The sequence below is a fragment of the Anabrus simplex genome, chromosome 3 (assembly GCF_040414725.1).
Source record: "Anabrus simplex isolate iqAnaSimp1 chromosome 3, ASM4041472v1, whole genome shotgun sequence".
Lineage (NCBI taxonomy): Eukaryota > Metazoa > Arthropoda > Insecta > Orthoptera > Tettigoniidae > Anabrus > Anabrus simplex.
The window spans coordinates 449,627,031-449,648,511 of NC_090267.1; the positions used below are offsets into that span (position 1 = coordinate 449,627,031).

At 41.7% G+C, this 21,481-nt stretch overlaps 1 protein-coding gene across 5 annotated transcripts in view; it reads right to left on the reverse strand.

The window, feature by feature from the left end:
• Bap170 (Brahma associated protein 170kD) overlaps nucleotides 1-21,481 on the reverse strand; it is a 484,022-nt gene that overhangs the window by 455,048 nt on the left and 7,493 nt on the right. The window lies entirely within an intron of this gene.

Below are 21,481 nucleotides of genomic sequence, written 5' to 3' on the forward strand. Positions count from 1 at the left end.
ATCCCACCAGCGAAATCGCTGACGGACTGAACATACATACATACATACATACATACATACATACATACACATACACACCCATTCAGAGTGAAAACATGACAGGATAAAACGACGAAAAATACTGTTACAGTACAAAAGTGTTTACCCTACTTTGCCCAGGTGAACGGTCGAGATTAATAATAATAATAATAATAATAATAATAATAATAATAATAATATCTGTTACGTCCTAATAACTACTTTTACGGTTTTCGGAGACGCCAAAGTGCCGGAATTTTCTCCGGCAGGAATTCGGTTACGTACCAGTAAATATACCGCCATAAGCTGGCGTATTTGAGCACCTTCAAATACAACCCGAAATCGGATCCACCAACTTTAGCTCCGAAGGCCAGCGCTCTACTGTCTGAGCTACTCATCTCGGCGGGACGAGATGAAATACGATACTAGTTAAATGGATACCCAACACCTGATCATCTTAAGCAAGTCACTGGAAGTTCTATCGAAAGGATATACACGAAGATATGGACGAAATAATATGTCAATAAGCCTCTTCGAAAACTAATGATAAATTATTTCCCGCCAAATGCGTAAGTACCCAGTGCTAGCAAGTATTAGCATTACTACAGGTCTGGCTTAAGAGCTAGCGTTGGTTCATGCTGGCTGACCTTCAGCAGTTTTCGCGCCCACTTTTGCTGACGCAACAAGAACAAACCGTATTAGGCGGAACTGTAGAGGGAAATTAAATAACTATCAAGCGAGTTCTCGAAATACTTATCATTTATACTGTATTAAAATAATAAATTATCATCACCATCATAAGAAGAGTAAGAGAAGGACCACGAAGGTCCTGAAAACAAAAAAGCTCCCTATATCTTTCGCAAACCTAATATCTTCGGGTATCTCAAGTTGATCACCGGAGGCAGGATAGGAGAGATAAAAGTAAGAAAACTGGAAACAATGCTATACTTAGCTAAGTGCCCGCAATCCGCCAACCACCGCTCTCATTGTATGTTTCTGTAGTTGGTGGTGATATGTTTTATGCACGTGAAGACATGTAATGAATGATGGGATAAGCACAAATACCCAATCCCCGAGCTAGAGGAATTTACCCTTAATTGGCTTAAGTGCCACGAGTTTTTTTTTTTTTCTTTCTTTCTTAAGGTATGTGGATATGCCTCGCTGGGTCTCAAACAGTTACTAATCCGGGCATCAGCCTAGAGGACTAGAACTAAATAGACGATGATCCATACGGTACTCGTGATAGCAACTGTCAACGATGAAATTTCAACGTAGGACGGTGCAGTTTTTTCCGGTATCACAGAATGCTTCTAAACAAGTTCAACTATTAAGGCACGTAGCATGAAACGACCACCAAACAACAATCACACGAAGCAGGTTAACAGGTAATCTGTCATCTTAAAACAATTAGGACGAGCTTATTCAATATGTAGGAGCTGCCTGGTCGAGGCGGTAAAGACGTGCTCGGTTCGTCCGGAAGGAAGTCGTAAAATTTAAAAAACGAGATTTCCACTTCCGGAGGTGCGTGTGGCCCTGAGGTTCACTCAGCCTACACCAAAAATGAGCTCCAGGTTAATTCCTAAGGGCAAAGGCGGTCGGGCGTAGAGCTAACCACTCTAACCCATCAAGTGCCGAGGTTACGATAGTGGAAGCCTTTACCTTCCACCCCTCCAAGAACCTTCATGGCCTGTACGGAGATGACTTTGCCTTGCTATTCAATATATGTAGAATATAATGTTAAACGGTTTAACGTCGTTCTAACAACAAGCGGTCTCTAACAGGTACCGGGCTGTCTCTCAGAAATTCGTTAACATATTAAAAGCCAACGACATGGACTGCATTTAGACATCCTCAATACCAACCCCAGCCAGGATCGAGCAAGCTACGGCGGAAACAACGAGTCAACTACACCACTAACATCAGGTAGAAAAACGATTTGCCACTAATAAATTTCAAGAGCTATTTAAGCGTTTCCTTCATCGAGAACTTGCAAGTGCTAAAGGGGAATACAAAGTAGATAAATGACAAGGAATATGTACCGACTACTTCACATCCCACATTACTGTTCAATTTGATTTTAGGGGCGCGCAGCAGTGAACTTGCATCCGGGAGATAGTTCGAACCCCACTGTCGGCAGCCCTGAAGATGGTTTTCCGTGCTTTGCCATTTTCACACCAGACAAATGCTGGGACTGTACCTTAATTAAGGTCACGGTCGCTTCCTTCCCATTCCTAGGCCTTTCCTATTCCATCGTCGCCGTAAGACCTATCTGTGTCGGTGCGACGTAAAGCAAATAGCAAATTTGATTTTAATATTACAAAATAAACTCTCCAAACAAGCTGTCTACGAAAAAAAGTGACAACGTAAACCATGAATAAGCCACGCCCTAATATTACAGCACAGGTGCACAAAGAGTATTACATCACCTGTGGCGGAATTCCTCTCCGTGCAGTAAAACAGCACGGCAAGCAAGCATGCAGCAAGACTTCACCGAGCAACTACCTTACGACGATTATATCAATCACTGCCAATATATCCAAACTTGACTATATGGGAGGATGCAGTCCTTCAAACAAAACTAAGCAATTATCTTCTGAACAACGTAAGATTTCACACCCAGAAAACATAAGATGAAAGATCGCCTGATATGCAGACAACCTCGAATGCCAATGAAAAAATAAACAAATGGTGTCTGATACCCCTTATTCATTCGGTGTGTTGGGGTTTGAAAAGTGTCAACGCCCATTGAGCATATATTCAATGAGTTATCTGTTTCTTTAGTCTTGGGAAAAGGGTATTTTTATTTACTTAAAATTAAAACAGTTTTCAGTCAGTAAACTGTGACTGTAAGTGTACGAGCTGGTAAGATGTGTTTTTGATTGGTCACACTTTCTAAACACATCACATTCATTGATGAGTCACAGCTAGATTATGAAGATAATACCTCCATGTGTTTTAATTATTATCGGTCTTAAGAAATGCCGGAGTCACGGAGGATCTGAAACGTGTAAAATTATTATAGCCTTCTTCTTCTTCGTTTAGGCCTACGATGGACCACGTGGTTCTTAACTCTGGTGAGCCCTTTTCTTCCTCTTGGCCCAGTATTCCTTCATTCTAGCGCTATGGACGTCTTTTCTTTCTTGAGTCCATTTCATTCCTACTCCTGGACGCAGTGATTTAGTTGTTAGTGACTGGAGAGAGTCAGATGTCTTGACTAACTTTCTGAATTTATCTCGGTTGTAAATGTCAACCTGATCAATGTTTAGGTATTGTAGGTCTTTCCGCACTAAATTCGTCCATTTGGCATTTGTTGCTTTCCCTCTAGATACAGTGTTGAAGATTCTTGAAGTGAGTCTCTGGCTGTCCATCCTGACTACGTGACCATAGAAGATTAGTCTTCTCTTCCTCATAGCTGTTGTAATGCTCTCTATTTTACTGTATTATTGCTAGTTGCTTTACGTCGCACCGACACAGATAGGTCTTATGGCGACGATGGAATGGGAAAGGCCTAGGAGTTGGAAGGAAGCGGCCGTGGCCTTAATTAAGGCACAGACCCAGCATTTGCCTGGTGTGAAAATGGGAAACCACGGAAAACCATCTTCAGGGCTGCCGACAGTGGGGCTCGAACCCACGATCTCCCGGATGCAAGCTCATAGTATATAATAATTGAAATAAAAGTGTCCGCCTGGTGGCCGTGATCGTTAAGGCGCTGAAGTCTAAACGGTCTGACACCGTGGGTAGCCGGTTCGAGTCCCGTTGGTTGAAAAAACTTTCACCATCAGAATGATGGCCGGCAGGGTAGGGGAGGGGGTGGTATACAATTTCTAATCACTAGACTGCATACCAAAGGTCTGGATAAAATTCCAAACCTCTCCGCAGTGAGGACTGAGGGCATATGACGCTGTTGATGGCGATTCGTATGTCGGATGGGGACGTTGAGCAGACCCCTTGGTGCTAATCGACAGGAGTAGGCTATGTGCCGGCACCGGGTTTCATCCTCTCCCTACTATCATATATCACGTCATTCATTTCATCTCATTAACTCCTCTGATGAAGTTGACGTCAGAAAGGGTACCGGATCATAAAAATTCGCCACGATAGATTCATCTCACCTCACACCCAACCCCGAAGAGAAACGGGACAAGGGTTGGACAAACAATAATTGAAATAATGGTAATTGAAATAAAATAAAGTAATAAAAATAATGAATCGAAATGTCCGTAGACCGGGCGTCGGAGTTCACCAGAATGGATCCCTCAAATTTTAATAACGCATAATAATTCTCTCTCCCAGGGCGTGTACATAAAGCTGCGTACTGGTACATCTGCTTCAGGTCTTACCAGACCTTCTGAAAACGACTAAATAGGTAGGAACTGCACCTAGGTTCATCAATAACTCCACTGGTTCTAAAATAACTATATTCTAAATAACATCAATGCACGAGCACCTAATCAACACACCAAAATATACATAAAATACACTCAGAAAATACTACTGGAAGACTCCATCTTTACAACAACAACAACAACAACAACAACAAAACAGTGAGAAACCAAAAGCAAGGACCAAGATACCATCTGCAGTCACTCCGTTGAACAAAGCACGTATATGTAGATAAATATCCGTCACTGTGTGTATCAACACAACTTGCATAGTCTCATAATTGGCACTTGTTATATCACACAGGTAGTGTATGTTTATAATACTGTGTTCACTGACTAACACTTGGTTTAAACATATTTTCACTAGAGTAACACATACTTGTTGTTCCAGAACATAAATTATGGAAAGTCTGAAATACAGAACCCAATAGTTCTCACCATCATATAATACACAAAGCCACCACAAGTGATAAAATACCAAGTACCTAAGCACTCTACAGTTTGTAGGTCAGTACCACACATCACATTCCACAAAAGTTTTAAGGCAAGTCATGCTTCACCAAAATTTGAAGTCAAGTTCACTCTGTTTTCTCACATGCCTAAATAGACCTCAGCTTCCCCCTTCTCTCACATGATCTTGGCCATCCAATCACGAGTGGAAGATCCTCTTGCTATACCAAGACAACCCCCCGAACCTCTTCCGGGTCCTAAGACAATAACAACAAGGCCACCTCATCGGTCTCTGGGCTGTACCACATAACTCACAGAAAGTTTCAGAGTTGCAAATAGCACTGTTTTCCCATCCCCTCGTTCAAAACACTCTTGTCACATATGGAAACCTTTCAGCTTAAAATATGAATAAATATACAAATGGAATAATGATAATATTAATAATGGCAATATCTCTTACTTCTGAATACAGTGCGAGAGTGTGATATATGTACTATCACAAACGTGGAGATCAACTGACACAGGTCTCCAGGTACTCTTGAATACCAACCGATAGCGATGGGGTTCAGACGGCCCGGAAACCAATTCCTGGAGATAGTTATCCTAAGTTAATTTGAGTAGGTCCTCTCTTTACAATTCAGAGGTGAAAAATGATCATGACCGATAAAGTAATATAGAACTTTTTTAATCCAACCAGTGTTTTTCGTTTCCGTCGGTGTCAGACCATAGGCCTATAGACTTGACGCCTTAAATATCATGACCATCAGGAAGACGCAGACATCCACAGAAGAGACTGTACAGTAAAACAAGACTCACCTTCGAAATATGGAACTACATTGGCCGCTGCTGGGCTACTGTGAGCAGGCCTTTTTCTATGATGCAATTTGGACAGCCCAAGAGCCAATTACGACGTTTACCGCGCTCGATAGCTGCAGTCGCTTAAGTGCGGCCAGTATCCAGTATTCAGAAGATAGTGGGTTCAAGCCCCACTTTCGGCCGCCCTGAAGATGGTTTTCCGTGGTTTCCATTCCCACGCCAGGCAAATGCTGGGGCTGTACCTTAAACAAGGCCACAGTCGCTTCCCTCCCACTTCCAGACCTTTTCTGTCCCATCCTCGCCATAAGACCTATCTGTGTCGGTGCAACGTAAAGCAACTTGTAAAAAAAATTATACGTTTCGTTCTACTTCAATAGATCAAGAGAAACCAGAACTCCAATGAGCGGCCTATTGCTGTGTCGGTTAAAAACAGAACGTGTTACGACTGATCTTTTGCATGGCAACAAAGTACGATACGTATTGCTGAATAGACATTTCCTTGCCTTTCAAAAATCAAATTGCCTTTACCGGGCTTTAACGCGCGACCTACGGATCTATCTCTGATTCTCAGAGGGTAGACATAAAACAAATATTAACCGCCGAATTACATTGCTAACGAATCCATATTCTGTTTGAGGGCACCGGATGGAAGAAATAGAATATAGAGAAGGTCAGGGGAAGTCCGGCCCCGCGGTGTACGTGGCAACGTGTCCGCCTGTCACCCGGCGACCCCGGGTTCGATTCCCGGCGGGGTCAGGGTTTTTTAATTGTAAATGATCAATATCCCTGGCTTTAACGTTTCTTTCCTCACATTCAACACTTTACACTTCCGCCATTCACATAATACACGCAGGTTCCTCACATATGGTGCAAGTAGGGGCAAAAGATCTTCATAGGTCGACGTCCTGAACAAACAGCATTTAAAACAAACAAAGGTCAGGGGAACGTTATTCACCCTGTACTTTCTCTGAAAGGACACCCGTTCAATGGAGGCTCTGTGATGGTCTGGGCTGAGATTATCACTGAAGAGTGCACGGAGCTTGTGTTCGTCCAGAATGGAAGTCTGACAGCCACCGATACATCGAGGAGCTTTTAGTGCATCAAGTGGTGCCCTTTGCACCGGTTATCGGCGAGAACTTTATTCTGATGCAAGGCAATGCTCGCCCACACGTTGCCGTATGTGTACGGGAATACCTGCATGAAGAAGGAATTGAGCGCATGGTGTGGCCTGCTCGTAGTCCCGACCTAAACCCGATAGAGCATGTCTGGTACATGTTTGGGAGATGTGCTAGGAGTCATTCCCCTGACACACTGGCTCAATTTCGGGCTGCGCTCCAGACAGAACGGGCTCTCGTATCACAAGAGAACATTCGAGACGACATCCTGAGCATGCCTGATCGAATCACAACCGTAACTGTGGCTAGAGATGGTGATACGCATTACTCAGGCAATGGAAATATGTTGAAAACATGAGGACAAATGGACTGCATACGAAACGGTGCAGAGCTCTAGGTTCCGACGTTTCCAAATTCGTGTTGGACTGTTACAGTATGACTGTCACGATCAATATTGTTTCTCAATTATTGAGCCGAAACTTTTCAAATGGACTAACTTAAAATTTTGTCAGAAAAACGTATCGCATTCTTTTTGCCGGCGAGTATTTTATTTGAGGCATTGAAGAATAAACGGCCTAAAATATAATAATGTTATTCGTTACTGTTTTCTGAGACGCCGAGGTGCCGGAATTTAGTCCCGCAGGGGTTCTTTTACGTGCCAATAAATCTACCGACACGAGGCTGGTGTATCTGAGCACCTTCAAATACCACCGGACTGAGCCAGGATCGAACCTCCCAAGTTGGGGTCAGGCCAGCGCCGTTAACCTTCAACCGTCTGAGCCACTCAGTCCAGCTTAAAATATAAAACAACAATAGTTCTCAATTTTGAAAAACACCCATCACCCTCTATAGAAGCGAATGTTGTTTGTTTAGTCCTCAGACCGAAGGCTGGTTGGATTCTCAACAGCTCCGCCATCAGCTGTCATATATGGCCTAGGCATCACTGAAGAGGCGTACTAGGGAAAATGAGGAGGTAGTTTCCCGTTGCTTTCCTCACCGAGCCAGAAGTTGCTATTACATATCAGTCTGCCAAGTCCACTGAAATACATGCACCAACCGAGCCTATGAGCAACATTTTCACACCATTCATAGCAGGGACTGGCCGCAGAAGGAATGACATTACTAGCTTCGCTCATAATTCAGTCACTTTCATTTTGTCAAAGCCAAGGATAAAGCTGAGACAGATCAGTGAAAGTAACAAAATTGCTCTAGCCCACACCAGAAGACATAGTGCACTGTAAACACTAGGTTCGCCAGCAAAGGCACAGAAGCGAATATTATGAATTAACAGCCGTGCCGATTCGAGATGATCGAACCAACTTACAGTAACTTTCGGCAACGTGTGTCGTTTCTTCTATTTTCAGCATCACTTCAAGTGGCTTATAAAGCAGTAGAAATGCGACAATACCTTTCTTCATTACTACATAAAGGATGATACATTATAACAAAATAAACACAGGGCACTAGGTAATACAGAACGAAAATAACAAATAAAAGAGGCTGCTCTCTTAGACTAGGTACTGAAATACTGAATCAGCTAGTCCCGAAGCACAGAGCCCCTTGAACATAGTCTATACTGTGTTCCCTTTAACTGTATATTAAATTTACCAATGTGATATTCGATAAATTATACCTTAAAGAGACAAATATCTACCCGAAGTTTTTATTGACATCAAGGCAACAAATCATATTAAAATCACCGATCACGCCTACATAAGAAGATGTTCCTTGTAGAAATGGCCAACAATAAAGGGGATTCACAAACCCCAAGGGGATGTAGAACTAAAACCCATACGTGTAATTTTCAAATGCGTTTTCATAGTACTTGGGGAGTCCGTCCGGTGATAGGTTGTGACGGGGCCACGTTCGCCCCCTCCCGACACCTCTGACTCACGCGGTCGATAGCCCACAACTCGACCAATTCGAAGTTTGTACTATATACACGCGGGTGAAAAGAAACTTAAAAAACACTACACCTATGAATGAGATGTGAACGATGTTACAACATACAAGCTGTTTTGCTTACATACGTGAAAAGTGCTTTCCTAGAACAATATACTCATTAAATTAACTGAAAACAAAAGCATTCATAGGATATAAAAAAATTAGAAACGATTAAAGTGATTTTTTATTAAAAATTTATTTTCAGAAATAACAAAATGTCTCCTCTTTACATGATTCCGTGTCCTTGAATCAGAGTTTTCATGAGCAGCCGCACGGGCCGGCTGGTATTTAGCCTACTCCCTGTGCTTGGCAAGCGGCGCGCCGACGGTCGCTAGGCAGGCCGGGTGGCACTGGCAGCAGAAAGCGAGCAAAGCGCCTGCCAGCTAAGCTTGGTTCCCTCTCTACCCACAGCAGGCGAGGGGGCCTTGTCAGCCGATACGGGGGTTCAGCGACCCAAATCCTCGCTCACTCCCAACCAGTCGCCGATGAAACTTGCCGAGCGAAGAGAGAAACTCAGGCTAAGTATTACGGAATCATTAAATGCAACAAAGATATGCCGGAAGAAACATATTGTATACCCCAAGTTGGAACAGAATATAAAATGGAGGAACATAGAAAATGGCGGACACAACATGGATCTCGAAACGTTTGTAACTAAACACAGTTACTGTGTAAGAAAGCAAACGCTTTAGGTCAAGGAAATGATGACACCCTTAAATTCCATTCACAAGATCTTAACATAATAAACCTGGAAGGACAACGAATACTTTCTGGAGTGAATAATCACTCATTGGTAATCATTGCTAATCCAACTAAACAACGAAAATGAACATATAATAATACAATGTAAGCGAGTGGGTACTTTTACTAAGCTATAACAACGGTTAACAGGACTGAAATGACTATAAAGTAACACTAATAATAATAATAATAATAATAATAATATGTAAGCAAGTGGGTAATTTTACTAAGCTATAACAACGGTTAACACGACTGAAACGACAAAAGTAACACTGATTTCTATTCCATAATCGTGCTACAACTGACCATAAGATAGCGGGAAGTATATACCAAAAACAGATATTTTCTACCACTTTCTTTTAGAGCGATATAACAAGATTATCTGTTACACAGCACCAATTTATGTTTTTTTTAAACCTTGCTTGCCTTAGACATACTTGATCCGAAAGAAAATAACGACGAATAACGTATAAAAACTACCCCCTCCCACATACACACGAAAAAATCCGAAAATTATCGGAGGATACACACCGTGAAAAAGCAACGAGTATACACATTAGTTATTACAGATAACATATCAGTATATGACGGAATTAAAAGACAATAACATTGGCTCCTTGGTTGAATGGTCAGCGTACTAACCTTCGGTTCAGAGGGCCCTGGGTTAGATTTCCGGTCGGGCCGACAATGTTGTATGTGCATAGTTAATTCCTCTGGGTCCGGGATTGGGTGTTTGTGCTCGTCTTAATATACTTCTCTTCGTCCACATACAACACTAAACACCACAGAAACACATAATAGTAAATACATCCTTCCAAATAGGGTTATCGTCAGGAAGGGCATCCGGCCGTAATACTGAGCAAAATATTAATATATCTTCCCGTAGTACGATCTTTTGTAATAATATATTTATAATCTTACTCTTAAGGATACATTAATGTGAAAAAAGTGGCAAGTAGCGATTAGAGCAATTTGTATTGAATTGTTATTTAAAATCGTTCTAAAACTTTGAAGTGCTTCCCTGAAAATAAGTGTAGATAAACCTCTGAGTAATAAGTAGTCAATAAAAGTGGCACTATGTTGCTTCCTTTCGATCTTGCTTGTAGTCGGGAATTTAAAAAAGAAATCAGGTGATCACTTTTTGTCAGATTTTCTTTCAACGATGCGCTACAATTACTAATGCGCTGTTAAACAAAAACATGTCGATTTGTTACGAACCAGCATATTACAAAACAATAAAAGGGACGCTATAAACTTGGCTAAGACAGTTAAATTATGCTTCAATTTTGTCTCTAATAGTCCTTGTGCCCTACATCTGCAAACTCTCGCGTTCCTTTGACGAATACCACCCCCCTCGGCAAGAAGCAGCGTATTTTTCTTCGATAAGGACATTCGTTCATTAGTAAACTTTCGTCTCCCCAGGGGGCTGCTTGGCCGAGGTGGTAAGGGCGGGCTTGGTTCACTCGGGAGTAGGCTCCGTGTGTTTGATTCCCCGTCAAGAAGTCGAAAAATAGAAACGAAATTTCCACGTCCGGGAAGGTTCACGATCCTGGAGTTCCGTCAGCCTACACCATGAATGAGTATTATTTACTTGGCTGGTGGTACACTCAAGAGACTAATACTACAAAATATGTACATAAATATTTTACAAAGGCAAGAAGTATAGTATTCTAGTTAAGTGATGATTCGTCACAGCGCCAAGTCCAGATAACTTAACCACTGTAAAACCTCTCCGTACATACCCATGAAGTCAGTATAATTATGCTCTCAACTACCGTATGCAAGCATTTTAATTTGAAGCTATTTAGACCGCCTGTGTGCCAATTTTTACGTTCCATTTCACTCTACCTGAAGACGAGAAACGGATTTCTGTTGGGCGATCTACTTAATTTAGTCGTGTAAACACCCAACGTGTCTTTTACAAACCAACATTTTACGACATAGAGTATCAAATGAACTACTTCCACCCTCCAACAATTTAATTGCCTCTGCCGGGCTTCAATCTGTAATCTCGGGTTCCAGAGACCAACACTACCATTAACCCACACAGGGAGCTAACACCAGGTTAATTTCTGGGAGTTAACCACTTCTCCTCCGTCTAATCGCAAGGTGACAAAGTGAATGCCTTTACCTTCTCCCTCAGTGTGCTCTCATGGCCTGTCCAGAGATCTCTTTCGTTCTTCCATACACTCACGATGCAAATTACGTAACTGTACACAATCAATAATAAAATACATAATTAGAAAATCCTTCAAATTTGCAATTGGATGTGTGCTGGTAAATATCAACAAGTCGAAGCATAGTAGTCACATGAATGTATTCAACGTTTTTTTAACATTTAGCGCTCCGGCTCCAGGGTTGACAAGAGGGAAATACCATTATCGGAAGAAAACAATGACCAATAAATGTACCATAATTCCTAACTATTAATCAGGACGTCAGTTCGGCGGCAGAAAGCGTTCTGCAAGAGTCAATCGAACACTATATGCAAGGTGATGGTCAGCCTACCATTCGGTTACAATCGTCATGGAATGTGGTCATACATCCTCCACGCTGGAAGAGACGTGTCGAAAGAAAGAAAATGGTAGATAATCTCAACAACAAAAAGGGAAGTTAAAACTCATTTTACACAACATACCTAAGCTGTAGATTCTGGTTAAGGAAGGTGAATGGAGGGAAGAGATCATAAGTAAACACGAAAAATAAACCACAGTCTGCTTTAACAGGAATAGAGAAAAATGTTTCTACCTCAAAGAAATAAATATACTTTTCTGAAAACTTAATTTCGCGCACAAGACCGAACAGCTGATCGCGAAATCGTGGCGCGGCCTAGCTGTCAATTGTCCGCCGCTGCTGTAACGCGTGCGCCGCCCCCCTAGTACGGTATGTCTTGTGTGACTAGGTCAGGGTCCCGGGGCCAAGTGAGGCCATGCCATTCCGGGCCGGGCCGGGGCCCGAGTCAGGGCTGCCTCGCTCGACCACCACGCTGCAGGTTGGCAGGCTCCACGCACTCGCTGCACCTCACCCGCTACACAAATTGAAAACGTAAACAAACCTCACCGGCTTACTATCACGTGCAAGGATATCGCTAGCACACCTGTTCCCAAAGAAACTGTCTCGCATTAGCACAAAGAATGGTCGGAAGTGGATATGAAAACTCGCTTGGAAGCAAACGCTTTTAGCACGGTTTTTACTTTTCCTAACATGCTTACGCCATAATTTAGCCTTTTCATTACATTACCAACACAGGAGGTCAATAGCCACGTGCAAATAACTTGATCACCGAAATCAAACTAAGATTTAAACTGTATTACGGAAAATACATATTATAAATGGTCCAGCACGATTAACCATGGCCCCTTTAAATGTAGACACGAAAAGGATCCCAATAAACAACAAACTGTATAAATGTAGGGTGATATATCTATATAAGTAAAATTAAAATGTTGTCTGTTCACTTCAAAGATTTCCCTCATACTTAGTTTTTTTTTTTTTATCTCGGATGAGGTATACCAAAAGTCGAAAGTGGGTTCAGTTCAATTTCTCTCTCTCTCTCTCTCCGGTTGGTTGTTCATGTAAATGGGAGAACGGCATGATAAAATTTCTTTACATTCGGTATTGAAGTTCAGAGATATCCAGAGAGTGCACTACGCTATATACCCGTACCATTTGATTAGTATACAGTATACACTACTCGCCTTTGCTGGCGAGACGTAGTGTTTACAATACGTAATCTCCTGGTATGGGCTAAATCAAATGTGTTACTTTCACTGACCTGTCTCATTCTTGGCTTTGACAATATAAAAGTGACCGAAGTATGAGTGATGCTAGTAATACCATTCCTTATGCAATAGGTCCCTGTTATGAATGAATGACGTCGTCATCGGGTCAGTAAGTACGTGCATTTCAGCGGGGTTGGCAGAATGATATGTACTAGCAACTTCTGGCTCGATGAGGTGTACAACGGGGAACTACCTCACTCCTCATTTCCCTACTATGCCTCTTTAGTGACGCCTAGACCACCTATGACAGGTGATGGCGGAGCTGTTGAGGATCCAATCAACATCCGGTCTGAGTACTAAACATACATACAAACAATAGGGTGGCAATATTAAGGGACCAAAAAAAGGAAACGTCAAATTTCTCTGTTAACATTAGCTGTATCAAGAAACTGTAAAATTTGTGTAAAACCCCATTTCTGATCTTTTATACACTTTCACCTTACGAGTTACACGCGATTATTATATGTCTTCACAAGCTTTCAAACATCTCCGGAAATGTTTGTTCCATCTAAAACTTGTACATTCCAAACGTTCTAGGAACTACAACTTCCAGTCATCTGAGTCTCATATATTGTATGTTTAACGCACGGCTTCGATAACAGAGATATTAGTGCAAAGCCCGTCAACATGGAAATACTGTTCAATCGGCATGGTAATGTGTTAAATTGTGATGATGGTCGTCGTCGTTGGCGTGGTTGTTTCGAAGGTACAAAACCGCGTGCATCAGCCCATACTGAGCAGGAAGATGCGATAACCACTGAAATGAGAAGGAACAAGCGAAGAAAAATAATACCAGAGAAGAGAGTATTGAAATGAGGTGGAAATGAAAGACTCTCTTGACCTCGGATGTCCTAATATCGCCGACCAGGAAAACTAAATGTTGCGGCCTATAACGTCCTATGGGGCATTTATGCCCCTTAAAAGTCACTTGCTTGGCAACACTCCCAGCTATTATAAATTTGCCTAGTGTAATCATGAGAGCATGGACATGCTCAGTATGTCAGCAGTAAATTTACATATTCTTCTCTAATACGAGGATGAGAATATTTATATCGACACTTCCTTAACATGCTAAATCACTTAGATTAATAAATATCACTCATGTAACTGGATACTTCAAAGAAAAAAATATGACTACAATCGTAGTAATTTTCTCCCGATTATTTGGCGTAGCAATGGAAGTTCCTTCCTCAGCTTAGAATGTAACAGAGGAGTATATACAAATAAATACTGTAATTTAAATGTTGGCTGTTCCGGCAAATATTACTTCGCTATTCATCCAACATAACGCGTTTATAATACTCGAATAGTTACGAAATGTTCCTAAGCTGTCGGTCTCTACCCACATCACATGGTTTATTCTCATGATGAAACATGCTCCTTGGGGCATGAATCATTTTTACTACTAAAAAGCTGCTTCTTGTCCATAAGTAAGGTACGTTGCAGGTTATATGCCTTACACCTCAGGTGGTTCTTCTTGAATGTATGAATAAGTACCACCAAGCGCATCTACAAACAGCAACTGCAATATTACTTGGACACACACATAGGTGTCTTTATAATTTTATAAACAGAAATCAGACGGGGAAAATCTGAATAAAACTGTTCGTTACGATATCAACTAATCTCGTCAAGAAACCTTCTAAACAATAAAAAACGCACTTATCACAATGATGCTGGTACACGTGTTGATATGTTAAGGTATAAATTATTTATGCTCATTTTTGACTGAATGTTAATTATCACTGTCAACGGGCTGAGTGGCTCAGGCAGTTCAGGCGCTGACCTGATACCAACTTGGCAGGTTCGATCCTGGTTTAGTCTGGTGGTATTTGAAGTTGCTGAAATACGTCAGCCTCGTGTCGGTATATTTACAGGCACGTAAAAGGACTCCTGCGGGACAACATTCCGGCACCTCGTAGTTAGTGGAACATAAAAACAAATAACATTATTATTATAATTATTATTGTCCGGCTTCGCGGCTAAATGGTTAGCGTGCTGGCCTTTGATCACAGGGGTCTCGGGTTCGATTCCCGGCCTGGTCGGAGATTTTTACCTTAATTCCCTTGCCTCGGGGACTGGGTGTTTGTGCTGTCCCCAACATCCCTGCAACTCTCACACCACACATAACACTATCCTCCACCACAATAACACGCAGTTACCTACACATGGCAGATGCCGCCCACCCTCATCGGAGGGTCTGTCCTACAAAGGCTGCCCCCGGCTAGAAATAGCCACACGAAATTATTATATTATTATTAATCATCAAAGCCAATTAAACATGGAAAATGAAATCAGTGCAGATGTACTTATATTTTTTTTTTTGCTATTGGCTTTACGTCGCACCGACACAGATATGTCTTATGGCGACGATGGGACAGGAAAGGGCTACGACTGGGAAGGAAGCGGCCGTGGTCTTAATTAAGGTACAGCCTCAGCATTTGCCTGGTGTGAAAATGGGAAACCACGGAAAACCATATTCAGGGCTGCCGACAGCGGGGTTCGAATGTACTATCTCCCGAATACTGGATACTGGCCGCACTTAAACGACTGCAGCTATCGAGCTCGCTACTTAATTTCTTAGTGATATCTGTATGTATATATATAAAGACCAATACTAAATTCCCTTCTATCTTCTTTCCACTCAACACCACTTCAATGCAACTGTTTTTAAATAAGTTCCTCGTAGTAACCTACGTGCATTACTGAATTATATACAAATACCCTTGAACAGATTCACCACTTTCAGAAAATGAAAATCCACAGCCTGTTTCCAGTCATTCGACCGGATCAGGAATGGAATGAAGACCTAATCTAGCGGCGAGGGTAGAAAATGTGCCGGCTGCCGAAGCCTGTCGCACTCCTCTCGGAGTGGCAGATGAAATGTTGATGGAGAGTGTTGCTGGAATGAAATATGATAGGGAAAACCGGAGTACCCGGACTAAAACCTGTCCTGCCTCCACTTTGTCCAGCACAAATCTCACATGGAATGACCGAGATTTGAACCATTGTAGCCGGTGGTAAGAGACCGGCGCGCTGCCGCCTGAGCGACGGAGGCTTCTTCAAAAACATAGAACATTTCACCAATGGAATGATCTCATAGGTTAGTGTAGTTAAGGTGCTCCAACGAACTAGCATGTACATTGAGACTCTTACAACTACCTGTAGAATATGTAGACAAGAAAATATATTCGGGCAAGTAATATTTCATGGCTACGAGAATACTGCAGCGTGTGCAATAAACTCCTTACACACAGTTAAGTTCGTACACCCATTTTACCAATAAAGGTTATCCACAATAAAAAGTAATTTAATGTGATGATTAATTTTGATACACACGTTTGTCTGGAGGAAACAATACGGCTAAAGTGAAAAATATTGCGGAATACGTCCATATTACAATAGTTATAGTAGATATAAATAGTTCTAAGCCATCGTTAAGAGGGTAATACGTACTTTCAACTAGGTGACTGGGGCATCGTGATCAACAACCCATGTGCTGAATGTCCCTTGTACTATTAGTAAGCTTTATGATCCGCAGGACCGCCGATCTCTATTGTTTGCCACAAAAAGTCGTAACCACCATCGTCGTAAGAGTCCACAGACCTTTGCCGCCACCCTCCTCCGTCGTTGAACGTGTCAGTAAATCTACAAACGTGTACAGTATCTAAATTATAAATGCCATCGACAATGCAGGAACTCGTTACCATGCGTGCTTCAACTTGTCCAAACCACATGAAATAAAACATATGGCCACTGCACGAACCGTTTGGCGGTCATATTCATCTCTTACACGCTATGAGTAAAGGTTAAGTTGCACATTTGCTCTATGTCGCACCGACACAGATAGGTTTTATGGCGACAATGGGATAGGAAAGGGCTAAGAGTATGAAGGAAGCGAACATGGTCTAAATGAAGGTTCAGCCTCCGGGATCTGCCTGGTGTGAAAATGGAAAACCACGAAAAACCCACTATCTCCCGAATGCAAACTGATAGCCACGTGACCCAAACCGCGCGACCACTTGCTCGGTGAAGGTTAAGTTTACTCCGTAGCATAACGGTTAACAATATTAGCTGCCGACTATTGTTGCCCTGATTCGGTTCCCGGTACTGCCAGAAAGTTAAAAATGACAGGACTGATATGTGGTTAAAATGGTACATTCAGATTGGGGAAGTGCTTGAAAAACTTCTTTCTCGTAGAAAGGTTGTGCATATGAGAATAATTGACAATAAGGATGAATATTGCTTAAATGGCAAAACAACGAGGTCATTAGTCGCCATAGCATTCAACGAAGGAAGAGAAGTTCCAAATGGTCGAAAACCGAAGATATCGGCTAAATGGATGTCACGAATGGTAGCGGACCATAACTCCGAAGATACTAGCCTTGCGACCAATGTTTATAGGACCTATTTTCCTTCGTGCGTGGCGTGCTGCCTTTTCTGTAAATATTATAACTATTTTCAAGCACACCCTTTTAACGTTTCAGCTTTATAGTTCGACTCCAAGATTCGCGAATTCTCAGTTGTCGAAAATGTATTTCTCCTCCATAAAGACATTAATTATTCGACTTATAACATAGATGACTGCAGTGTCCCAGCCTCTGCAATACTGTTTTCATAAAATTCACTCCTGGAAACTCTGAAGAGTGTAGCATAAAGCAGGATCGGATACCTTGAGGAGAAACAAAACTTAACATTACAGGACCGGGATATGAGTAAGATGTACTGTAAGTTACGTTCAAGGTTCACTACGATGATATAAGAGTTTCTTTCTGGATGAGCTCTTCCCTCAGGAAGTAGAAAGTTGGAATCCCGAGACAGAGAACATGCATTCCAACATTCTCACACATTTTTCCCCCTTCGATCGTTGGAGGTAATGTGTTAATTTCCTGATCTTCTCATTTTCCTCTTTCGGACTATCCTTTGGATACCGGACCTTCGATAAGCCAGCTATTAGGGGTAATTACTTTCTTAAAATTCTGCAATCCCAATTTCTTGTCAAGTATTAAAAGTATTTCAAACTTCGCTATAGTAGTCGATGAATAGTAACTACAAGAATTCTTTGAACACTATGAATGTCATATTCGCTTGGCTTTTCAACTAAGCTATCGGTAAGGCATCAAGTCTACATGATCTGACATCGTGGTTAACCGGTTCGAGTCCCGTTGGTGGAAAATTCATTATCAGAATGTTGACCGGCAGGGTAGGAGAGGTTGAGGTATACAATTTCTTATCACTAGATTACGAGCCAAAAGCCTGAATTCAATTCCAAACCTCTCCATAGTGTTAATATGAAGCAAGGGTATATGACGCTGTTGATGATGATTCGTCCGTAGGATGGAGACGGTAAGCCTTGAGCAGGCCCCTTAGTGTTATTTGACAAGAGTAGTCTATGTGCCAACACAGGGTTTCACCCTCACCCGACCTCATTATAACCATCATCTTCTCACAATCAAACGCGCCTGTATCCATACTCACAATTTTCAATAATGTCTACTATAGTAATACTGAAACTATATCGCTAGACAAGGATCCCCTAACAACAGGAAGTTAATCCAAAATCCACAAACCAGTTGCTCAGTGATATTACAGGCACAGTTGATGTCATCAGCCTTCTGACACCGACAGCAGGTTCGATCTCGAGCGATGTCTGTAGCATTTCTAGGTGCTTACAGTAAATGAGACAACTTTGCGTTATTCGATTCCGGTACAAAGAATGGAAGAATTAAACAAATAAAAAAACTGCGGAAGAAAAATTCTGACATCGTTGGCGATTAAAATAAACGTTGCATTCACATTATTATTATTAATTATTATTCCAACCCTTTTCCTAATATCTTGGGGGCAGGCACTATAACTGGATTAAGACTAGTTTTACGATCAGATGCCTTTCGTGACGCCAACCCAATGTACAGTACAGGGTGTTCACTACTGAGTGTGTTTGTGTCGGTTGGTAGTCTGATGTGTTGTGTAAATGAAGGTGCGTATTATGAACACAAACACAAAATCCCCGCACAAGAGAAATGAACTAGATGAGGCTCAAACCCACCATCCGAACCTGGGCCCTCTGAACCGAAGGCCACAACGCAAACTATTCAGCCAAGGAACCGGACTGACATTATTATTATTATTATTATTAATAATCAGAAATCAAACATTTTACCCAAAACTGAAATTTTAAAGCGTACATTTCGTTAGTGCTCATGGTGGTGATTATTGTTGTATTACGCTACAAAACAACGGGGTTATCAGGACCTCGCAACTTAACTGTAGAAGGAAGAGTTCTCAGCTCAGCAAAGGTATCAGCTTATGAAAGCAAAGGGCCAATAAAAGAAGAGAAACGAAATACTCCCCAAGGTCTTTCAAACTTTATTGGAATGGAAGTGAAAAAGTGTTGACTAGAAGTAGGATAGAAAAGATTTAAAAAGCTACCTGTGTAACGTATCACTGTGTACGCCCCACACCAAGCCGATATTGGTCGGTTAGTAAGAATAATTCATAGTTTGAATTGTACATATATACCTGTATAGTCAGATGGATACGGACCCCGAAATTATTCCCTCAGAACTCCATGGTTTTATAAAATGTCAAGACATATTTCTTCTAAGGTAAATCCTAAATAGATGGATGTATTTACTATTACATGTTTCTGAGGTGGTTGGTGATGTATGAGATGAAGAGAGAAATAGTAAGACGAACACAAACACCCAGTCCCCAAGCCACATGAATTAACTATACTCAGTAAAAATCCTCTGCCCGTCCGGGAATCGAAGCCGGGCCCTCTGAACCGAAGGCCAATATGCTGACCTTTCAGCCAAGGAGCCGGCTTTAACAACACTCACTGTCAAGAGGGGAGGGGGAGTAATAAAACTAACTACGGTGAAAACATGGTATCTGATAAAAAAGACTGCATGTAGCATATAATTAGTGCAAGTTCCGAAAACGTTACCAGACAATATTTGCGTTCACATACGTAAACAAAAGCGTTTTTCCAACATGAGATATCGTCCCCACTCTGGCAAACTAGGAAATCTGTAGTTCTCAAGTTTTGGTCCATATTTTATTATTTATATATTGTCTACCCTCCGTCAAAGTCACACATCTGCAGCTCGCTCTGTATGCCTAACACATAAAACCAACCATTAAATATAAACACTGATATGACATGAGCAATCACAACTTCTTTCAGCTCTCCTAAACTTTTGACATTTTGCAGATTCGTTAGTTTGCCAGAGTAGGGACGATATGTGAAGAACAGTTCCAGATTAATTAACTACAAGTGCTAATCATGTGCGAGATTGCTTAAGTCATTTGGAAGTTACGTATCCTACCAATTTGTTCCAAACTGGCACTGACATCGTATTCCTTTGGACCAAAGAGGAAATATCTAAGTGGAAGAGGATTACGGAACTATTCAGGCGTGATATTAGGGTGGCATTGTCACTCACTGGCTTCCCTTCCAAGGTAGCCACGGTTAACATCGGTCAAAGCATGGGATGAAATGAAAAGTGGTTTGGAACCCAAGTAGTGAAGGTCCCGCGGCAACGATCATGAATATCAACAGTTACGTAAAACAACGAACTTGCTCGTTTGTTACGATTACGAACCACCGGAGAAGTTCAGCTAGCCGTCATGTCCTCACGACCTTTGCTTGATCCAATTTCTTTTGTGCCTTGACAGATGGCTCAGTAAATTGTTAAAACAAGTGCGACATGACGGATTTTTTAAACAATCTTACGAAACAAAATATGCCACTTCCCTCACTGATGAAGTTAGGAGGGTGAATTGTATATTGTACGAATGCATATTGCTGTATTTTAAATCGCGCTGATACAAAAAAAAATTACATCATTTTATGTACACTCTCCACTGGTTGAATGCAACTAAATTCCAATAAAATACCATCAATTCATGCTAAAAAAGATGCCATATTCACTTTCCTTTTTTTTTGTATTTATTCCATGCAAGTCAAGCGAGCAAGCAATAACCGTAAGATTGGTACCATTCTTATTCGACCAAATGTGGGGACCGCAAATCTCCCTTTTACGGTTCACCGTACGGTTAAGGGCGTGCAGCTGTGAGCTTGCATGCGGGAGATAGTGGGTTCGATCCCCACTGTCAAGATGTTTTTCCGTGGTTTCCCCATTTTCACACCAGGTAAATGTTGGGACTGTACCTTAATTGAGGCCACGGCCGCTTCCTTCTCACTCCTAGGCCTTTCCTACTCCATCGT